This window comes from Peromyscus leucopus, chromosome 10, assembly GCF_004664715.2.
Source record: "Peromyscus leucopus breed LL Stock chromosome 10, UCI_PerLeu_2.1, whole genome shotgun sequence".
NCBI lineage: Eukaryota > Metazoa > Chordata > Mammalia > Rodentia > Cricetidae > Peromyscus > Peromyscus leucopus.
In genome coordinates, this window is record NC_051071.1 from 68,972,217 (window position 1) to 68,982,340 (window position 10,124).

At 35.0% G+C, this 10,124-nt stretch overlaps 1 pseudogene; it reads right to left on the reverse strand.

Annotated features, from left to right (window-relative positions):
• Positions 1-349: 349 nt before the first annotated feature.
• On the reverse strand, positions 350-1,394 carry LOC114689475 (annotated as a pseudogene).
• Between the last annotated feature and the right edge of the window lie 8,730 nt (positions 1,395-10,124).

Genomic DNA, 10,124 nt, shown 5'->3' on the forward strand with positions numbered 1-10,124 from the left:
CCTGGGAAGGGGAAGTAGATGAGATCTCCTGAGTAAACTGAGGGTGAGGGGGGCAATGGAAGGTAGTGGATAGGGCATGGGAGCATGGGGGGATGTTTGAGCTGGAACAGGGGTTGAGTAGGAGAGAATGAAGGAGATATTTTGATAGAGGGAGACATCATGGTGATAGGGAGTAACTTGTACTCTTTTCTAGCAGCATGTATGGATAAAGAATGTAATGACTCCCATGGAGACATTTTGTAAATACAGTTTCCTAGCAGGTATATATATTTACCTTTTTAATTTTTATTTATTTTGCCAAGCTGTCACTATTAGCTGACCAGATTACAAACATACCATGGGCAACACCTTAAATCATCCGTCTAATGAGCCTGTTTATCTGGTCGCTCCTGTTGCCAGTATCTCACTGTCCAGAAAATGAATTCTCTTTTTCTTCATTCTACCTCGTGTAGAAGATAATTTGAAGAGCCACAGGAAGTTATTCGCTTCCTTGAGGTGTTAGCCATCTATGTAAATCTCATGAATTATATCCTCCATGCAGATGATGCTGTATTTGCCAAGAGGTCGAGCAATCAAGGAATGATCTGTCAAGTCAATTCTCTTCTTACTGATTTTGCCTTAGCCGCGCTTGTAGATGAGCTCATTTGCTGACGTCAAGTTGGGATATCCCCGTGCAATGTATGGTTCCACAGTCGTCAGAATGTTAACTAAAGCCTTGTTGAGCTTAACAAAGGTTCCATGGAAGATTTGACGAAGACGGAGAAGCTGCAATGCCTTGTGGATTTTGTGGCTTACACCATTGATACCTTGGATTCTGATGACAAATGCCAATTTCCATTCTGCAAGCACGGAGAAGTTTCCGGGCCATCCGAATCTCAGTCCGGTACATCTGACTGTATTCCTTGTCACAGTGCTTTGCCTTTTCAAAGATAAGTTTCCTCCTTGCTTTTTGCAGTGTCTTCAGGGCGAACTTCCTCAGGCGTTTCACCTTCAGTTTTGCAAAATTACCTCGCTTTTTCTTAAGGGTTTCTGGCACAGCAGGAAACTTCCTTTCTTCTCTGGCACAGCCTCCATGGTTCCAGTCAGAAATAAAAAAGAAGAGGCCTTTGTTAATTTTTTTGATAATATCATTACACCCCCATTCCTTTCATCCATCCAAATGCTTCTATTTATTTACCCTGAGTCTCATTCAAATTCATGGCCTCATTTTCTTTAATTGTTGTTAAATTCCTACATGTATAAATACAACCTGCCCAGTCTATGCAATGTTCCCTGTATTTACGTGTTTTTGTCGATGACCATTTTATTAATCTTTCATCTGATATATAGTGATAAGAATGCTCCCACTTTCTAGGCTGTTGTAATCTGATACTCTTTTCCTCTGCCCTCTACATGATGTGTGTATCACTCAACCAAAACAGTAATTAAGAGAAAAGGATAATTCTGAACTTACATTGTGTCTGAGTATGTTTATATCTATATGTCTATACACATGTGTATGCTTGTTGCATGTGTATCTATGTGCATATGTCTATGTGTGTAACCCATCTTCACCTTTTTTTATACTTCTGTGGACTAATTCCACATGTCCACAGGCTTTCACACAACTACATTCTAAATGGCAGATCTTAATTCCTCATTTCCTGCTAGCCATTGCCAATATATTGAGATACCAATATGAACAGCAATTTTTAACCTTTCTCTGCTTTGTTTTGCCCACTTGAGTTTAACACAACTTATCAGACTAGTTTATATTACAGATCTCTCTCTGTACCTTGGCACATAAGGAAGTTCTCTATTACTATCCCTATGGCCATTATTTTTAAATAGCATTCCAAACAAAGGGAAATGACCAAGTTGATCAATTTGTTCTTAATAGGTCAGTCTTTATTTTCAACTCAATTGTTTTCTGACGTAGTGTTTATGACCTAAATTAATGCTTTCAAACAAACCTTGTTTATCCTTTTTGGATATGCATATTTGCTGATTGCCAGTTTCTTGTTTCTTTTAACCTTTGGAACTTCTATTTTGTAGCATTTTCACTTTTCTAAGTACAAGCTCATCATTTCAACATGTGCTTTGGCAGAACACACACATCATTCTAACTTTTGTGAGAATGTTTCTTTGATTGTGCTTTCCTCTTATATTTCCAATTTCCTCTCATTCTTACAGTTTCTTTCACTCGCTTCAGTTCCTGTAGTAGTCAGCCAATTAAAATATGTCAAGCTGTCAAAGTTGGTTTCCTTCAGCAGGCAAAATCAGCAGAGTATTTTTTGTTCAAAAGTTTCCAGCCCTTTTTGTTTATGAGTATGGCATTAAATGTGTGTTCTAACTGCCTTCTACGGATGAAGGAATCTATTGTAACTATTGGCCCTGGTAAACAGAGATAATGTATTTTGTGGAGCGGTAGCACAATCATGCTAGAGAAATATTTTTCACTTAGTATCTTGTTTAGAATACTAATGATTGAGTCGATTTGTAATAAAACATAATGTACTGATTATAGAACAATCCTGTGTAGAAACACATCCATAAAAATTACTACCACACAGAATTTGCAAGCACTTGAGAATAAATGCATGATGATCATTAGATTTATGTTCATAATTCTTAGGAAAAGATTTAAAAGACATGAATAATTTGAGGGTTATAAGTATTGACTCCATTATTTATTTGCTAATTTAATAGTAATTCTCTGCTATCAAGACTTCTGTGTTTATATCAGTTGATAAAATCAAACAAGCATGTGGGTAGAGCAGTGTCCATATTCAAAAACTAGGTAAGCAGTAGGCTAAATAGCCATAAGAAACAAGGAGACTGTGAACCAAGGGGTAGAGGTGAACATTTCACAGTAGAGAAAGAACAATGGTACTGTGGAAGTGTGCATAATAATAAGCAGGAAATGAAGTTGAGTTGATACTACAGTTCATGAAGACCACTGTCAGCACTTTGAGTTTAACTGACAATAAGACATAGGAGAATTTTAGACTTTCCAAAGTAAAGGGAAATAATTTCAGATTGTTTCAAACTTTTACCATTGAGGGCAATACACATACACACAAGTACTTTAAACACATACAGACACAAAGGAAGAGCCCATGAGATATGTGTTGTATTACAGAGCAAATATCTGAGAGGACATAAAAAAATTTACCAGCTACCCACTGATTACTCTTTCATGTTAGGATAAAATGTATTATTAAAAAAATAATATATGCTAATAAAAATTAATTGTAAAACTTATTGATTCATAAAATATATTTTGTTCTTATATAATCTAATTTTAATTAGACTATATTCTGTTTTTGAAAAGTGTTTATTCATATCATGCATTGTGATCACTCTTTTTCCCCCTCCCTACCTCCTCTCAGATCGTCTCCACCTCCACACTCTACTCCAAACCCTTTCTAGCTCCCTGTCTCCCTAAATAAACAAGCAAAACCAACCAACCAACCAAACAACCAAACAAACAAACAAAAAACAAGAAACACAAACATACAACCCTGTCACATATCCACAAAATTGAAAATTAAAATATACAAGCAAAAAACCTATCAAAACAAAGCAAACAAGACTAAATGCCTACTAAAATATGATTGAGTTTGTTTTGTATTGGCCAACTACTCCTGGTCACAGTGTGTATCACATGCTTTGATCTCCTCTGTACCTTCTATATTCTTTCTCTCATTTCCTCTCTCAGTGGTCTCAGTTTTTCTCAAATAGCCCCTCCTCTGCTTTCCAGTTTCATATTTTATGTCTGAATGGTGCATATGCAAGAAAATATGCAATGGATGTTTTTTGAGTTGAATTTATTTTGCTTAATAGTTCCATTCATTTTCTGGGAAATAGTGTAGTTTTCTTTTATTTAATTGCCAAACACTATAATGTTTATATATCCCACATTTCACAAAACCTGTTGAACTGTTAATGGAGACCTGTACTAATCCTATGATTTGTCTATTGTGAACAGAACAGCAACAAACATCAAAGTGCCAGGATCTCTGCTATACATTGAGATTCTTCAGGTATATATCTGGATATGAGTTAGCTAGATTATAAAGTAATTCTATTTTTTAAAGAATCCCCATAATTAATCTTATAGTGTATGCACTAGTTTATATATCCCAAACAGTGTTTAAAAGTTCCTTTTAAAAAAAATGTGTCACCATTTTGGTTTGCATGATTTCTTTGGAAGGCAACTGTACCTGGCTGGGATGAATGTCATTGTAGTCTGGTTTTTATTTCTCTGATGGCTAAAGGTATTGATTCATTAAATATGTTTGTTGGTCATGTGTTTTCAAATTTCCCATTTGCTGGTTGAATTATTTGGTTTTATAATATTGAAGTTTTCAGTTATTTACATTTTTCTGGATCTTACCACTTGTCAGACAAATGACTAGTAGATGTGTGTGTGTGTGTGTGTGTGTGTGTGTGTGTGTGTGTGTGCGTGTGTGTGTTTTCCTATTCATTCTGAAGACTGTCTCTCATTGTATGGCTTGTTCTCCCTGCTGTGCTGAAGGGTGTTAATGTCACTTAATCTCGTTTGTCAATCCATACAATCATTTCTTTTTTTTTTTGGGGGGGGTCCTACTCAGAAAATCATTTTCTGTGCTTGTATCTTAAATGCTTTTCATTTTCTTTCTATATTAGTTTGAATTTTCAATTATTAATCTGAGAATATTATTTAAAATAGAATTGCTTCTTATACAGAATGAGAAACAGAAATTATATTTCTTTCCTGTTATGGGGATTTCAAACTTTCTAATATTATTGTTTGGAGAGACTTTTTTTTTCTAGAAGGTATATTTTGGTGACTTTGCACAAAATAAGATGGCCACAGTAGTGTGGATTTATTTTTGAGTGTTCGGTTCAATTCGACTAGTTTATATATCTGGTACAGTGCCATGCTATTTTTATTACTGTGACTCCATAATACAATTTGAAATCAATTACTAAAAACTTTTATAATATTTACTTTTGTTTAGGAATTCTTCCACTAGTTGGATTATTTGGGGTTTCCATATGAAGTTGGGGGTACGTAGGATTTTGATAGCTATTGCACTAAATATGTAGATCACTTCCTAAAGACATTAACAAGCTCCACACGGCAGTGGAAACAACCAACACCATGAAGATTCAGTCCTTAGAATGAAAAGAAACTACTATTTGCTAGCCTTTTATCTGACAAGCTTACAGTAACCACGTTATGGTGTTTGTAGGTTGTCAACTTGACAGATGTGGAATAACCTGGCAGATGAAACTCTTGTCCTGCCCATTTGGAATGGAAAGGCCTACCTACTGGGGTGACATCAAATCATGGTTGTGTTCTTCAACTGTATAACTGCAGAAAGGCAATGGAATCCTAGTAGCTACTCTGTTCAAAATTCAAGGAACAAGTAAATTCTTTGCTTCCCAGTTAAATGACATCAACTTTATCTATTCACATTTCAGAGGGGGAAGTGAGCTCCCTCCGACCTCTTCTGTAATATTATTAATGCTACCCATGACTATGGAGCCATCATGACTTAGCTATTTCCCAAGACACCATGTTTTCACACTATTATGAATTAGTTTCCCCATATGAGTTTGAAAGGAGAGTGGTGCTAATGTTTATATTCTAGTATGTTTTATCCTTATTATTTTCTTTGGCTACAACCATTTACTTTGATTAAAAATGTCAAAGATTTTCAATATGTTTTTGAGTTCAGTATTCCATTATTCATTTATACTATTAAGATTACAAAATCACCTTTTTGTGTTTTCCCTGAATCTGGTTTTGTTTTTGACTAGACAAACTAGTATGCTCTTTCAAGACCAGGATTGTTTCTTTCTCCTTTTCCCCAGTTTGTGTACCGAGAGAGTTCCTATGTATAATAGACACTTATTGTTCATTGAATAAATTGTACTTTAATGTGTATAAAATGCATTCATTTATAAGCTTGCTTGGTATACTTAACTGAACTCTAGAAAGAGAAGTGCCCAAGTGGCTATTTTATACTTCATTGTTCATAGTTATCATAGAAGCTCTAGACAGAGGTCAGCTTCTAAGTTATTTATTCCCTATAAAGCAAGCTGTGGCTGTATTCTCATTTATTTGAACTTGAGTTCTGTCAGATTTCAGAGAATAAAGAGATTCAGAATCAGCCAGTTCTGGGACTTCTATGACATATGTTTCACTAAGAAATCTGTCTAAAACTTATTCGAAGCTAATATTTCCTCCAGGCCATAAAATATACCAAGCTCGTTTGAAAGGGTATGGGGTAAAAAGAACAGCCATCCAAAGAAAACTATCTGATGGAGAGTTCTAAATGTAAACATCTCCAGAAATTCTAAGTGTTCATCTCACATGGATAAATATGAGGTTGATCCCACTATGCTGTCTTTCAAAGTGAAGAGAAGTCATAGCTGAGACTGTATAAAAGGATATAAAATACGGTCTACACAATCCAAGGAGAATACTGGTCTTACATCTCATAGATTATTTATAAAAATAAATGAATATGAATTTCTGAGTTTAAGAAACTAAAGACTTCTATAACACTGTCTAGTTCTCAAACACACAGTTCTTGGTATTTCTAATATTTTATTGAACAAGAAATACTCTGAACAACTTTATTGATAACGAGTGATGTGTTAAACAGAACCTCCAGATAGAAAGATGTAAAGAATATGTTTCAAAATCTATGAGTTAGTTGAGGAAAAATACTGCCTAGGTAGCTGTTGTTAATTATACTGGAAGATAGGGGGATAAGATGCAATTCAAGTCAACATTATTGTATTTTTATTTTTAGGAGCTTGCCATTCTAGCGTTTTCTTTTCTCTAACGGCTTCAAGCAGGCTGATATCCCATCCTTTAGTTAGTATACTGTAACCCCAGGTCAGCTCCCTGCCTGCAGACTATCCTATAGACTCCCTGGATGTCTGCCTACCCCCAACTGCCCCTCCTCCCCTTGTCAACAATTCCCAGCCCAGGGCTCTCTACCCCGCTGCCCCACCACAGGTCAGAACAGCAGCCAGAATCCCAGATAGGCTTTTTGCTCCAGACCGCCACCACTTTCTCAGTGCTTACACCACCCATCCCAAATGGCCCTCCCGATCCATGTCACAGTATCCTGACTCCCAATGCCTGTTGAGGACACCCAGGAGAAAGAGAGGCCATCCTCTCTTCTATTCCATTCTCTAACTCAGGTAGAGGCTCTCTGTTCAACCACAGGCCCCTGTAGCCAGATTAGAGAGGAAACATTAACCAAAGAGAAAAAAAACACATCATCCAACAAAGACAAATTCACCTAGACCTATAATTACTCCAAACTCAGATGCCTAGATGCCTGTGTAAGAAGACAATCAACCACGGACAGGACAATAAATCACCACCAGAGCCTAGCTATTCTACTACAGCAAGTCCTGAATATTCCAATACAGATGAAGCATGAGACAAAGACTTTAAAGCCAATTTTATGAAGATGATAGAGGTCCTCAATATGGAAATAAATAAATCCCTTAAAGAATTTGAGAAAAAAATTAATAAGAAATTGGAAGAAATGAATAAATGCCTTAAAAAAAAGCCAAGAGAAAAAAATCAGTTGAAGGAAATGAATAAAACCATTAAAGACCTAGAAATGCAAATAGAAGCAATAAAAAAAACAAACTCAGGGAATCCCAGAGAAGAAAATTCTAGGTAAGCAAACAGGAACTACAGACTCAAGCATCACCAACAGAATACAAGGCATGGAAGAGAGACTCACAGGTGTTTAAGATAGGATAGAAAAAATAGATACCTAGGTCAAAGAAAATGTTAAATCTAAAAACATCCTGACCCAAAAGATTCAGGAAATCTGAGACACTATAAAAACACTCATCCTAGGAATAATAGGAGTAGAAGAATGAGAAGATTCCCAAAGACCCAGAAAACATTTTTAACAAAGTCATGGAAGAAAAATTCCCTAACCTAAAGAAGTGCATGCATATAAAGATAGAGGAAGCTTACAGAATACCAAATAGATTGGACCAGAAAAGAAAGCCCCCTCGACACATAATAATCAAAATACTAAACATGCAGAACAAAGAGAATATTAAAAGCTGTAATGGAAAAAGGCCAAGTAACACAAAAAGGCAATATTCCTAGAAAATAGCATCTTTACATATTTTAGCTCAAAAGTATATATTGTCTAATTATTTATCTTCAGCACAAATTATTTTGAGTTCACAATTTATAGCAGGCATCATGCTGATTGAGGTGTATCAGTGAACAAAACAGCAAAAAATGAATCTGATTGCTTGAGGTCTATAATCTGGAAATTACAGAGAGAAATTAATATAATAAATAGGTAAGATATACTATGTATGAAATGGAGGTAAATGCTTTGAAAAGTAAAAGTAAACATAGACCATGTTAAGATGAAAGATTTTCAGACACTAAATATTGTAATATCTAAGTAAATTTGAGAATTTAGGGTAAGTATTAGGAAAGGCAATTTGCTTCTTTATTTGTACCATGGAAGGGATCTGGTTATGCAGGTTAATGTGGGATGAGCCTGATAAGCGAGGGGAACATATATGCCTACCTTAGATTTTCTAAATTGTTTAATGGAAAAGCTTTTAAGTACAAAGCCCCACTCTCTGGTAAAGCTCTGAATTTTCAGTTTGAGTTCAACTTTTAGTACTAAGACATTTCCTTGGTGCTGTATTTTTATAATTCACAATTCAACATCTACTCATTGAGGCTGGCGTTATTACTTTCTAACATATCACATAATTTTCTTAAAGAATTCAAAGATAGATTAATGAGACATAATTAGCTAGTGGTAGGTTAAGTGTTCTTTCTTACTAAATTTTTATATGTGTATGTGTGTGTTTAAATTTGATCTTTTCATGCTACAAACAGGTGAGCACATGCACACACACAGCGAATGCAACACACACACATACACACACACAATCACATGGTTGGTTATATTTTAAATTAAAGGTATCATTTTTTACTTAGTGATAATTTTCAAGGAAAATTAAGTATTTCCAGGGTAATATAAAGCTAGGAAACTATCTCTCCTTTCTGCATCTCTTTATGTTTGTCCTTCATTGTGCTTACATTCATAATTTAAATTAAAAACCAAACAAATTTTAAAAACAACTCCTTAATGAAAGATTATTGGATTAAACCCAATTATAGATGGTTATCAGTTTTTTGATTGCAGATTGCTTTTAGGAAACAAATTAACATTGGTATTTTTCTTCTCTTATCATTCTGATTCATTTTCTTCAATATCAGTGACATTAACCTCTTAGTGACTCCCTCACTACTGAGTTCTGACTAGAGACAATAGATGCAGTTTCTTCTTTAGGCCCGAATATCTAGTCAACAAGCATCAAAACTCTTGCAAACTGATCAATTACCTCAGAATTATATAGTTCACCTGCCTGAAAGAACAAGAAATTTCTTCAAGATCTGATTTTAAATTCAGTAAGACCAGTACTCAATCCCTAAACAGAACCTCAATGGTTTCATTCTAAAAATGTGTTCTTCACGTTTCTCCTCTAGTTTGCACATTTTTTTTTTGGAATATACATGACTTTGCCATTTTATTTTTCTCCCAGATTTTTGCTCTGTAAAAAGATGGGGAAGAATACCAGCTAGATAAGTACAGAGGGATCTTATAATCTCAGGCTATTTTAACCATTAGTCAAGAAATCAGCTGTGGTGACCTAAGCACAGCACAGTTATGCTAAGCCCTTTATTTCTTTGTGTATAAATTGAAGATGATTATAAACTTGGCCATATATGATATCCTCTTATGTACTACATGATGCTTCAAACATTGACCTCTAAGAAAAATAAATTATGATGTGACATTTGAGAGATTTCAATAATATGATCTTTAATAGCAATATTTATGGAGAACTTTTTCTGGGAGCCGTTATGTAAGAGAACCTCTGTAACAACTAGAAACTTGCTTCTAGTGTTGACATATCATGACAGCTGTGTATGCTAGTGTTCTCTCCTTACTAAGACTTCCTTGCAAAGAGTTTCTGTCTTTTTGATTGGGGTAAATTTTGTAAAGAATGTCAGTACTTGACAGATTATATCTGTAAACACTTCAAACTCCGTTTGATTTATGTATATTGTA